Source organism: Apodemus sylvaticus, chromosome 1, assembly GCF_947179515.1.
Source record: "Apodemus sylvaticus chromosome 1, mApoSyl1.1, whole genome shotgun sequence".
NCBI lineage: Eukaryota > Metazoa > Chordata > Mammalia > Rodentia > Muridae > Apodemus > Apodemus sylvaticus.
The window spans coordinates 90797684-90811936 of NC_067472.1; positions in this window are offsets into that span (position 1 = coordinate 90797684).

The window sequence follows — 14253 nt, forward strand, 5'->3', positions numbered from 1 at the left end:
CATAAGATGAAATAAACCCTTTCTTCCTCAAGTTGCTCTTGAGCACAGTGTTTATCACAGCAACTGAAAGTGAACTAAGACACTGACTGAGATCCAAAGATCTAGTAGAGGTGGAAGCATCTGGAGGAAGAAGAGTCAAAGAGCAGGAGAATGTTCAGTAGGCCTCTGATCATGATTATAATGACAGGTTTGCTGTTCCTTTAGGGACTTCCAGTAGCCATCTGTTTTCACTGTTCCTTGTTTCAGAGAAGGTCTCATGTAGCCTTCCAGGTTGGCCTGGAATTCCTAATTCTCCTTCCTCCACCTTCCAAGTACTGATGTCAGAGGTGTACACCCCACCCCTGCTCTCCCTGTGGGCATCTGAACCTGTTAGTGCAAGACCATCAAAGTGCACAGCCAATCTTGGGAGGAGGTATAAAAACAGGTTTTGACTCCAGGTGACCAACTCTGGGACTCTAGACCATTTATGAGAACAGCATGAGCTGTTAAGGGTCTAATAAAGTAATTATAAAAAGGCTACACAGTGTAGGGAACAGAGAGGCACTCTGCTGCCTCAACAGCATGCTCTAGGCCTTACTGAGGGCCACTCTCTCAAATGAAGGGGGGTGTTAAAGACGCAAAGCAGAAAGATTGATAATTATTTGAAACAAGCTTAAACATTCCGATTGCTCCAACTGCCTTAAATCACTCTGCCATATTTATACTTGACTAGTGTTCTACATAACAACTTCCAAATCAAAGACTTTTGAAAAATCTCAATCACTGTGTTTTGAAGTGATTGAGAGCTTAGGGCGTGAGCAGTGTGGAAATAAGGCATATTAACATTATTAGCGCGACAAATTTCCTGAAGTAGTTACAGTAAGAAATGATCAAGGCCTTAGCCTTTGCAAAGAACGAGCAGCACGTGGTTCATGCACTTGGGCCTGAAAGGATTTTTAACTCTTTTAATGCTGAGAGGAGATTCATAGTTGCAAAGTGGAGGATTCAAGATGGACAGTGTCTTAGGCTCTCTTTTGTTACTGTCATAAAAAAATACTCTAATAAAAATTGAGAACACCAGGAATTATTCTGGCCACAGTTTAAGAGTAGAGTCCATCATAGCAAGATAGTTAGGGAGACAGAAACTTGAAGCACCTGGTCATATCTTCTATGTAATTTGGAACAGAGATGATGTATGCTTGCTGCTTCTCAGTTCCTTTTCTCCATTATATGCCCAAGATTCAAGCCAGGGAATGGTGCTACCCACAGTGGACAGGTCTTCCCACCTGAATCAATTTGATCACCTTTCCTAGAGTCCTGTCACTAAGGTTGACAAGCCTAACAGATGGTGTTGTCAGGAGACCTATCAAATCGAGACATACTCTAGTAGAAGTATGGTTATCTGATAAGGAAGAGAAGAACCCATAGATTTTATGTAACATCCTCTACAGGGCTACTATCTTAAATGCTTTATGATTTTGTAGGAAGAGATATGTATTCAACTCAGATTAACCAACCCCTCATGGGAACTATTATGATTCCTTGAAGGTCTTGCTGACCTTCAAGACCTAGGTCTTGCTGACTATTTACTCTAGTCAGTTTGATAGGGTGTAGAATTTGCTATTGACATGTATCTAGGTATGTCTTTAAGTCTGTTTCCAAGGGCCATTTTTACAGATTGGAAATATGAGAGTTGAGCCCTCCTCAAGCCTTTCATATAAGTTCCTAAGAAAGGTTTAATGGAGGAGGGAAGACCCACCCTAAACTTGGGAGCCACCACCCCTTGTTTGGGGTCCTGGGCTAATCAAAAAGGAGAAACGGAGCTGAGCATCAATGTTCATCTCTCTCTGCTTCTTGACTACAGGTGCACTGTGGCCAGCTGCCTCATGTTCCATGCCTTCCCAGACTTGGAAGGCTACATCCTTATGAGCTATAAGCTCCTTTTCCCTACATAGTTTTTGTTACAACAATGAGGAAACTAGCTAATGAAGCTCTCTGTTTAGATATTGAAATGGTCACAATGGAAAACAAACCCACTCTAGGCTCATTTCTCTTGTAAGTGGGAAGAAAAATCTTAGTTCTCACTCAACACCCAAGCAAAACAGAGTTCCAAGCATATTAATATACAGCTACAGCACTTTAATCTACCCCTCTTTCTGGCCATCTGGCTTTTGTTTTGATCTTTGTTAAGGGTGGTGAATGCTAGGTGTGCAGAAAGAACTCCATGCTTATAACATGAACAGGGCAAGGTTAAAGTCCTCTTTCCTTTCCAGTTTACCAGATTGGGATAGTGAAAGGGAGTGTCAGAGACAGCTGCTCACTTAGACTGGGAACCAGGAGGAAGCAGTGAGATTGTGAGTCACATGGTTTGGTTCCATGTCACCATCTACTTTTGAAGGAAAACATGAACTTGAGCAAGTAGAATTTTCTTTTTTGTCCTTTTGTCTTTTTGCTCTCTCTCTCTCTCTCTCTCTCTCTCTCTCTCTCTCTCTCTCTCTCTCTCTCTCTCTCTCTCTCTGTGTGTGTGTGTGTGTGTGTGCACTAGGGGATTGAATGCCATGGTCTGGCAAACACTTCACCCTCAGTCATGTTACCAGCCCACAAGTAGACTGTTCTGAAGTTTATCTGGTCTCCTTGAAGACTGATGATAGTTCATATGTACACAACATCCTCCTGAAATTGCATAGTAATATGCTAGATGTTGAGTAAATATCAGAGCCCAGAAAATGGCTAGACCATAAATGCCCCTGTCAATAACATTATCATACTTGCATAATGTGTGTGTATAGCATGTGTGTGCATGTGGAGGCCAGAGGTCAACATCAGATGACTTCTTCAGTGGCTGTCGATGTTAGTTTTGAGATAGCACTCCTCACTGAAACTGGAGCTGACAGATTTGGCTAGGTTGACTAGCCAACAAGCAGCAGGGATCTTCCTGTCCATGCAGTCCCAGTGCTGTCCTACAGGTCCAGTTAGGTAAAAATGGGAATTACTTAAAACACCCAAGAACTTCTTGCTACAGGCAAGACTCGGGCAAAGCTACAGTTTAACCTTGACTGGTGGGCAGCTGTTTCATTAACTGAACATCCAGCACCCTCTCCCTTTGAATCCATTCCTAGTGTCTTTTTCTTCCTAACCAGATAGGTATGGAGAGGCAAGATAAACCTGGCAGCCTTCAGCCTTCTTCTAAGATATTCTTCCATTCACTAGCTGGTATAAAAAGAGAAACCTTTTTTTGCTGTTCCCAAAGAGCCATGGATAGATGTCATGTTTCTGAGGCTGGCCTGAAATTCACTATGTAGCACAGGCTGGCTTTGAACTTACTGTTACCCTCCTGTCTCAACCTCTTGAGTGCTGGGTACTGGTTTATCACTATCATGACCAACTTTAGGTTGCTCCTTTCTAACTTAGCTCCATTCCAACATTAAGACAAGTTGTATTTTCCATCTTTGTTTTGCTCAAGGTAGGCTATGACCTCACCCAGGGCTAGGTGTTCAACCAAATACTACTAATGTGTTGCCTAGATTGCACAGCTGGAACCTTGGAATAGTCACAGGGTCAGGATTCCTATCTTGACTTCAAGGGTGAGAAAATAAATGCAATGGCATGTTCAGACAGATTTAATTTACCCAGGTAATAGGGACTCCTTAATATTATCTTTGGCATGTCTTAGACTAACTTCAAATTGTATTACCACTGCCAATCTTACCACCCACAAGGCTTGTGGACCATTATGAAAGAGGCAGTAGAGAGACTAAAAATACCAGCAGTGTGGAAGGACCAGAGCCAAAGAACATCTTCTGAACATTGACAGGATAATTCCACTCAGGAAGTCATAGCAGCTCTGGTTGCCTGCCCAAGACCTGTGTACAAGGTAGTCAATATCCCAGCTTGTAATGGGGAGGGACTTATGAATCCCAACCCCTAGCTGAAGTACTGTTGATAGTTAATGGCTTCTGGAGGAGGAAGAATGAGGTTTTGAAGGGTGTAACTCCTAGTAGGTTGACCCATACTCCAGAAGATGTCCCCACACTCCTCTCTCTCTCTCTCTGTGTGTGTGTGTGTGTGTGTGTGTATGAATACATATGTATGTGGATATATGTGAATATATAAATGTTTATGTTTGGAGTAGATGAGAGGATATCTGGGAAGAGTTAGAAGAATTAAGAGGTAAAAGATAAGAAGAGGTGAATATAATCAAAATGAATATATAGAATTTTAAAAAGTTAATAAAATATATTTTTAAAGTGGCAAAATTTTAGATTAGATAATTTTTCTCCCTTTCATTTTCTGCATTTTAGAAAAAATTTAGGGAAAGGAAATGAAGCAAATTTTTTTTTTCAATTATGGCACAAAATCTAAATGCTAGATAGTGTACCCAACAGGGCTCTACTCTCTAATCTAAACTCTGCAAGACTGGTCTCTGCATACCCATTGAATGCAAGGAGGAGACAAAATCAAAACGCTGAAGCCATCTAAAATAGAAAAATTCACAATTATGCAGGGCTGATTCCTGTTCAAGGCACAGAATATATAAACAGAGCTATATCTTAAAGTCAGACAAGTGCCTACTAAGGACTGTACTACATAGTTCAGTGACTGAAGAAGGAACCCACCCTGTTGTCTGTGAGTTTCCCTACTGTGATGCTCTGAAGAGGGTCTCAAAGACAATTCATTGTTGTTTGGGTACCAGGAAGAGATTTTCAGAGAAGCATCTCTGAGATGCTGCTGTATGGTGAGGGTGGAAAGCTGAGGTGCTATCCAGAAAGGCCATGCCCAGCCATTTTCCTGTGAAATCTTGGCAATTTTTGGCCTGCTCATGTAGCCATGATCTTTAGCTGTGACTCTATCACACTCATGTTTGTGGTACATGGTTCATGTGATACTCAAAGGCAGGGGCAGTATCTTGTCTGGATTTGACAGCTTGCAGCAGAGAGGGAACATGTGCTCAGTAGACCTACGTTAAGTCTGAGTCACTAGTCTTTTCCTCATTTCCATGTTTACTAGCCTCTCGTCAGCTCACTAGGCCTGCTCCAGGCCTTCTTATATGGTCTCAGTAAAGAAAGAGAAGTTCCCTGAAATCTTAGCACTTACTGTGAGGTGATGGCCGATACATTAACTTGAAGAGTGTCTTGTCTTTTAGGGGCGTAGAAAGTTGGAAGTTTGAAAAGAGAGGGTCTTAGTTTCTTTCTTTTTCTTTTTCTTTTTTTTGGGGGGGGCAGTTTTTAAAAATTTTTTATTTTCTATATTCTTTGTTTACATTCCAAATAATTTTCCCTTTCCCAGATCTCCCCTCCCCCAAAGTCCCATAAGCCCTCTTCCCTCCACCCGTTCTCCGACCAACTCCCTCCTACTTCTCTGTCCTGGTAACTCCCCTACAATGCTGTATCAAACCTTTCCAGGACCAGGGACCTCTCCTTCCTTCTTCTTGGGAGCCATTTGATATGTGAATTGTGTCTTAGGTACTCAGAACTTCTGAGCTAATATCCACTTATCAGTGACTGCATTCCATGTGTGTTCTTTTGTGATTGGGTTACCTCACTTATGATGATATTTTCCAGTCCCAATCATTTGCCTAAGAATTTCATAAATTCATTGTTTTTAATTGCTGAGTAGTATTCCATTGTATATGGAGAAGTATGCACTTCTCCATTCAGGGACATCTGGGTTCTTTCCAGCTTCTGGCTATTATAAATAGGGCTGCTATGAACATAGTGGAGTATTTGTCCTTATTGCATGCCGGGGAATCCCCTGGGTATATGCCCAGGAGTGGTATTGCAGGGTCCTCCTGAAGTGTTGTGCTCAGTTTTCTGAGGAACCACCAGACTGATTTCCAGAGTGGCTGTACCAACTTGCATTCCCACCAGCAGTGGAGGAATGTTCCTCTTTCTCCACATCCTTGCCAACACCTGCTGCCTCCTGAGTTTTTAATCTTAGCCATTCTGATTGGTGTAAGGTGAAATCTCAGGGTTGTTTTGATATGCATTTCCCTAATGACTAATAATGTTGAACATTTTTTAAGGTGCTTCTTCAGGTGAAAATTCTTTGTTTAGCTCTGTACCCCATTTTTTAATAGGGTTATTTGGCTCTCTGGAGCCTAACTTCTTGAGTTCTTTGTATATATTGGATATTAGCCCTCTGTCGGATGTATGGTTAGTAAAGATCCTTTCCCATTTGTTGGTTGCTGTTTTATCCACTTGACAGTGTCCTTTGCCTTACAGAAACTTTGAAATTTTATGAGGTTCCATTTGTCAATTCTTGATCTTAGAGTATAAACTATTGGGGTTCTGTTCTGAAAATTTTCCCCTGTGCCCATGTCCTCAAGGGTCTTCCCCAGTTTCTTTTCTATTAGTCTCAGTGTGTCTGGTTTTATGTGGAGGTCCTTGATCCACTTGGAGTTGAACTTAGTACAAGGAGATAAGAATGGATCAAATCGCATTCTTCTGCATGCTGACCTCCAGTTGAGCCAGCACCATTTGTTGAAAAGGCTATCTTTTTTCCACTGGATGATTTCAGCTCCTTTGTCAAAGATCAAGTGACTATAGGTTCATTTCTGGGTCTTCAATCCTATTCCATTGATCTACCTGCCTGTTACTGTACCAATACCATGCAGTTTTTAACACTATTGCTCCATAGTACTGCTTGAGGTCCGGGATACTGATTCCCCTGGAGGTTCTTTTACTGTTGAGAATAGTTTTAGCTATCCTAGGTTTTTTGTTATTCCAGATGAATTTGAGAATTGCTCTTTCTAACTCTCTGAAGAACTGAGTTGGGACTTTGATGGGGATTGCATTGGATCTGTATATTGCTTTTGGCAAGATGGCCATTTTTACTATATTAATTCTGCCAATCCATGAGCATGGAAGATTTTTCCATTTTCTGAGGTCTTCTTTGATTTCCTTCTTCAGAGATCTGAAGTTCTTCTCGTACAGAACTTTCACTTTTTTGGTTAGAATTACCCCCAAGAGACCTTATATTGTTTGTGGCTATTGTGAAGAGTATCATTTCCCCAATTTCTTTCTCAGCCTGCTTATCCTTTGAGTATATAAAGGCTACTGATTTGCTTGAGTTGATTTTATAACCAGCCGCTTTGCTGAAGTTGTTTATCAGCTGTGGAAGTTCTCTGGCAGATTTTTTTGGGTCACTTAAGAATACTATCATTTAGAAGACATAACACCAATACTCTTCAAACTATTCCACAAAATAGAAACAGAAGGAGCACTACCCAACTCGTTCTACAAAGCCACAATTACGCTGATACCAAAGCCACACAAAGATCCAACAAAGAAGGAGAACTACAGGCCAATATCCCTTATGAATATCGACACAAAAATACTCAATAAAATTCTTGCCAATCGAATCCAAGAACACATCAAAATGGTCATTCACCATGATCAAGTAGGCTTCATCCCAGGAATGCAGGGATGGTTCAATATAAGGAAATCCATCAATGCAATCCACTACATAAACAAACTCAAAGAAAAAAACACATGTTTACTTCATTAGATGTTGAAAAAGCATTTGACAAAATTCAGCATCCTTTCATGCTAAAAGTCTTGGAAAGAACAGGAATTCAAGGCTCATACTTAAACATAGTAAAAGCAATATACAGCAAACCAGTAGCCAACATCAAACTAAATGGAGAGAAACTTGAAGCAATTCCACTAAAATCAGGGACTAGACAAGGTTCCCCCTCTCTCCATATCTTTTCAATATAGTACTTGAAGTTCTAGCTAGAGCAATTAGACAACATAAGGAGGTCAAAGGGATACAAATTGGAAAGGAAGGAGCGGGTCTTAGAAAAAAACAAAATCTTAATGTGACCAGAGGTAATCTTGGCTTGTTACATTGGTATCATGGTCAGTCTTCAGATTTAAAGTCAAGGATTTCCCTCAGACCAGCGGGTTCTGTTAGCTTATCCAGGGTGGATATGTTCATTGTGGTAGTCAGTGTTCTTTAAGAGCACTGTCATGACCATCACCTCTTACCAATAATGGCAAGTTAAGTGTTGACCACCCTGGTGGGTTTTAAGCCTCCCAAGGGAAGTGATTGTCTTGTTAACCACTGTGAGAGACATCAACCCACCTTAATGATGGATAAAACCTAGTCCACCACATTTAAAGCTCCAGAACTCATTCTCTCTGGCTAGCTTCTTTTCTGTACGTTAATGGGCTCACCATGTGGTATATTGATGATACTCCACATATTGAGTTTACCCACTGCTGACACACTCGTACTTTACTGTACAGTGTTCTTCAGGGCCAAGATACTTAAGGAGAATGCTAAGGTACAGGGTGGGGTTTAGCCTAGCCTGCTTGGTGAGCTTTGGGACAGTGATAGGCCCTATATCAGAAAACAAGAAGGCCAGTGCCTGAGATACAGCACCTGAGGATGTTTCTCGCATCCACATGCATGTCCACATGTACACTTGTACACACCTACACAAGCCAGACCCTGGATCCTTTTAATTGAGTCAAAAAGAACAGATGATCGTGCAGCTTCACATTTCTTCTTCCTGATGCTGGCTGCTTTAAGAAAGGCTGGTGGTACTGGGGGCAATGCACAAGGGGGAACATTCCAGTGAAGACAACCCAAAGACATCTACATCCCTCTCTGCCTCTCCTTCATTGGTTGCAGCTTCAGCCCTCTTCTTGGTCCAGCTTTCTCCTTGGCAAGCTTCCTAGGTTGACTTCTGTCGAAGTTGGATGACTATCTGGGTATTGGATTCCGATAGCCCTGGATGGAGCCCAGTGCCTGCACTGCTGTTCACGTTTGATCTCCTGTTCAACTTTTTGGAAGAAGTTGGCTAGATGGAGGATCAAAGACTCTTTGCTTGCTTTCTGTTCTCCCCTATGACAGCCTTCACGCTAGCAGTTCAGCACAACAGCAGATTCACTCAACTGATCATCTGCAGGGTTTCTCACACTGTGGCAGAAAGCATGGCCCAAATGGACCCTGTGTTTCATAGATGAGTTTTTTTTTTTTATTTCAGTTAGAACAAACTTACCAATAAAAATGATCTCTATTTCTATCCATATTCAGAGACCTGCCCTGGAGGAATTATTAATTTTTGCCAAGAGATTTTTGTTTGCAGAATGAAGTCCTAGAAGGCAGGTCTCCCATGAACACAAAAGCTAGAAACACTAAAAACAAAGAACATTAGGACATTTTGGCTTCTGAAATTATGGGACTGAAAACTTGAGACTCCTCAGTGATGACACACTCAGAGCAGGTATACTATGATACCAAGAACATGAATATGACCAAAGCTCTTTATGTTCTCATGAGAAGACTTAAGTGGTATTGTGTGAGTTTCTTGTGTGCCACATTACAGCTTCGGATTCCTGAATCAGGCCGTTGTTCAGGAAAAATAAGTACCAACTTCCTACTATGTATCTGGCACTGCTGGAGTGGCCTCTGGGTATTTGAGGTCTGAAGCCAGGCTTTTCAGTCCTAAATATGGGCTGAAATATACTTCACCTATGGATCTTGTTAAGACATACTCAGTAGGGTTCAGATGTTTGCCTGAGACTCTGTGTTTCTGACCAAGGGAGTAGTGCTTTGATTCCTGGCTCTGAGAATGCATTAAATTAAATAAATGCATTAAATGCATTTAAAATTTATCCTTTGACAATTTCATATGCACATATATTATATTTTGATCATATTTATCTCCCATTACCTCTTTTATCTCTCTCCCATTCTCTCTAAACCCTGTTTTCTTCTCAATAAATCTCTCTCCTACATTCATGGTTATGTGGCTGGGGTGGGGGGCAGGGGTCAGTGAGTTTAGTTACAGTTGTTTGCACGGGTGTAGGGCCTCCACTGGAATGTGCGCAACTTACCAGTGTCCAACACCCCACAAGAAAACCCGGTTCTCCCTCTCCCAGCTGCCATTAACTTCGAATAGTTCTCAGGTAGAGGTGAACCCCTCCTCAGTCTATGATGAAATATTGAAAGGTTTGGAAGACCAAACAAATTTGTTACTTGCACCAAGAACATTTCCAGTAGATTTTAGCATCCATTTGAATGGACTAAAATGAGCTCTGTATAATAAATAGAAATGGAATTATGCTGGCTGAATGAAGACAGCAGAATAGAAGCCCTGAGTACACCCAGCTCAACGCCTCTCCACTGTCCCACTCCAGACTTACTCCTTGCTGACAGCAGCTACGGGGCACCATCATGGTAAACTCAGACCATGTTGCTTAAAGCCCAGGGTAGTGAATGATCTTGGGTGTGCCTTTCATACACTGTGAGTGAGGTGGGAAAAACAGAGAGATGTTACCTACATTTTAAGGAAGGTTAATAACATGCTTCCAGGGATGACTTGCTGTTGGTGTCAACTCAACTAGTCCAGAGCGTCCAGAATGTTGATTGTACACCAGCCCAGAAGTTCCTGTGGAGGCATTTTAAAGACAAGACTGACATACCAATCAACAGAGTTAAAGTAAAGATCAAAGACTCTGTGGGCCTATGACGTTCCTTGTGAAAGAAGGAATTCTGTCTCTTTGTTGCCTGAATTCAACACTCCAGCTCCAACTCTTCCCTGAGTTTCTTACCTACTAGCATATTCGAATAAGTTGGGACTTACTGAAACCCTCAATGGCCTGAGCTAATTCCTTAAAATGTCTCCTGCCATCTCTTTCCACACACCTGAGAATCATCACTAACACAGGCCCTTGAACACAGAGCAGTTTATTGGAAAACTCCTCTCTCTATAAACCATTTTCCCCTGAAAATATTAGTGATAAATGATTTGTGATCTGTGATCCCAAGTGTGGCCCTTGTGCCTTCAGTCTCTAGAATCCCACACATGGCTCCATGCATATCTTTCTTTGTGGCAGTGCAGCTTGGAACCCTCACAGACCTGAACACGGGCCATGTGGGATTTGGTCTTTGTTTACTGTTAACGCCCTTGGGCTGGGGAGCAAGCCCATTTTCCTGACTGAGCATTGCCATCCTTGGACTTGAGAGCAAGCTTCCCAAGCAGAGCATTGTCATCTTTCTTTAAAGCTGGGATCTGACCTAGGTCAATGTTTCCTAAATAGTAAGTATTATTAGACCTTTGGAAAAGGTTTACGGTTTCTCTATTACCAAGCTGACTTGGGAAAGGCTGTATACAGCTGTTCCCTCTTAGGGCATAATGATAAACAAGGGCCCAAGAAGTTGTACAGAAGAAACAAACAAACAAACAAACAAACATAAAACAAACAAAGATAAAACAAAAAACACAAGCAAACCAAAATAAAGCAAACAAACCATTTAATCCCACTCTTTCCTGCCTCTGGGTTATCTGATGAATAATTGCTAATATCTGTTAAATATAGCAGAGACCTATTCCTGGAATTATAATGAGAGATGGTTGCCATGGTCTTCTTTAGCCCTCAGATTGTTTATTCTTTTCAGGCAAAGATGGAAAGAATGTAAGCAGATGGAGGAGAGCTATGAAATATGTTCCGAACACGACACGGTTGCTCGCTGCACTCATGAACTCACAGCATTCATGTGTGTATGTGCATACTACTTGTGCAGGGTGGAGCCTGCCAACATTACATCACAGTTGGGGAGGAGCTAAGTTCTGGCTGAGAAACTATTAGAAGTTAATGGCAGCTGAGAGATAGAATCAGGTTTTTTGGGGGGACTGTAGACACTGGTAAGTCACTCACATTCTGATGGATGGTCCTACACCCATGAAAGCAATTCTAACTAAAGTCACTGAAGTCTCCCCACTTCACCCCCCTCACACATACCATTAAAGTAGGAGGGAATTTTTTTTTTCTTTTGGAAAGTAGTTAGGATTCAGAGGGAATGGGCAGGAGATAAAAGAGGTAATGGTAGGTAAATATGATCAAGATATAATATATGCACATATAAAATTGTCAAAGGATAAATTTCAAAAGTAATTTTTAAAAGACTTGAAGACAAGTAACAAGAGAAAAATTGGTCCAAATATTTTCCACAATATGGAGTGTTCCACTTTTTGCATCATTAAAGCCAAACTTAGCACCCTGGCTATTGTAAGGATGAAGTTAAATAGGGCATGCAGAACACTTAGCACAGAGCCTAGCACCTAGTAGACAGCCTCGATTTTATTTACCCTTGAGCCCAAAATGGTTATGTTTAAGAGTTGGGTTCTAGGAAGAATAATTCTAGCGTTCAGTCTATTAAAGCAAACTCAAACTGGTTCACGCTTGGATTATTTCACCCTGGGTGATGGGCGACTTCCAGGCATTTGAGAGCTCTGACATACCTTTGGCAGGCCTGGAACATTCTGGAGCCAAGATCCTAATGATTTAAGTGTTAATATATCCAGAGATAGGCCATTCAATTTTCTTTTAAATACAGATCATAAAAAAAGAAGTAATATCTGGGTCAAGGTGTACTGAGAGTTTGGCTGAATCTGAAGGCTTTGGGCCATTTTTTTTTTTTTTTTTTTTTTTTGGCAAGTGACAAGGGCTAGCCTCATGGTACAGCTTCCTATCCCAACACCGGGAGGGACAGAGTTGAATCTGGTGCAACCTATTCCCAAAGCTCTGGTTCACTTGCCCAATACTTTTAGCTAATACATGTATTTCCACACCTTTCAAATCCCAGCTGACTTAAAAACAATTATAACTGCTCATTTAGCCATGTGCCAACTGGGGTTCAAAAAGGTGGAGAGTTTGTCCAAATTCCCTAAGTGAGTTGGCCAGAGAGCCTGGACTAGAAATGTCACCCCTTGTTCCCAGTAGTAGACGCAACCAACTGAACTTCACCTCACATACGTGGTTCCAGGTAACAGGGACACAGCCCTCTGGATCTGGATAGCAGGGAACAGCTAGTGTGTGGGATACAGTGGATTGGTATGCAAGCTTAGTGGGCTCTGGCTAATCTCACAGGGAACCCTTCAATCTGAATAACAATCAACAAGATTTTAAAGAAATTTGGGCCAATTTCCTGGAAGTCTATGATTAATCTAATTGCTGGGTTTTCCTCTGTTTTTGTCTCCCACTGTTAATTTTATTTATTTTTCTTTTTCTTCCCCGACACAGCCTGCCTTGTCTCTATGTGCGGTTTTTGTCACTGTTGTTATTTGTCCGTACATAGTTTGTCATTGGCGATGTATTCAATGGGATTGTTGTATTTGCTATGTTTGGGAATGAAAATTTTTCAATAGACAACATACTGCGGCAGCGAAAACAGAGCACTGGGCAGAATTTCAGAGACCCCTTTTCCAAGCCTAGCTCTGTGAGTACCTGCTGAGTTTCTCTGGTGTGCTAGCTTCCTCATGATCAGAGGCTCTCCTGCTTTTCCTGTCTCCTCTTAACATTAAAGAGTAGCTGGAATTATATGAGAAACTTTAAGGCCAAAGAGTTAATGTATGTTGTGGGCTATACTGTTAAGCTTCTGTGCATAAAATAATACACAAAGGGCTAAATGTCTTTGAGAGCCACTCCTTTTTCACAAAGGGATTCTTTTTACTGTGGGCACCTCAAAAGTCATCAGATAGTAAGGGGTTTCTGGGGGCCAAAGACATGTTCAAATTTTATCTTATTCAAAATCCAGGAAGTAATAGGTGAAGGCCTTCAGAGATCAGCTTGCTACAGGTCAAGGGATGAGTTGAGGGGAGGTTGAAAGGGTAAAGGAACATGTCAGTACTCTTCCATGGCCAAATGTCCTAGATAAGACAGAGGTTACAGACCTGGATAGGACTGGAGATTTCCAGAGCACCCATTTGTGTAATGAAAGAAGCCAAGCTTACAGAAGCCTGTTTCTGTTCCCTGACAGATGCCTAGGCCAGAAGCTCCCAGATGTGGAAGAATAAGCAACGGTAGATGGCAATAATATTAGACACTGAGGCAAGAGTGTGACATAGGTTCTGAGGCAGCCTGGAACCCCAGCTCTAGACCCAACTTCATGGTCCACATGGGGAATCTCTGGGGAAATGGCTATGTAACCAGTTTAGGTCTTGGTCTTGGCTCTTCGTTTAATCCAAGTCCTAGGCAGAGATTAAAGGGGACCCTATTCGTAAGTATTTTTGAAGGCTTGAGAATTCTTTCCTCACCAACCAGTGGTAAGGAATCTGGAGATTCTGTAAAAACTTGGAGGGCCACACAAGAAACCACAATAATAATTCATCTTAATATTAGGCTGTTTGTGTGCGTTAGCTATAGGCCTGCCTTGCTGCATTGTTCCTCACCCTGAAGAGATACTATTGTAATATATGTTTTATAATAATGATAAACTATATAATTTGCAGGGCCCACCCAGTGCAAATTGAAAATACAGGGT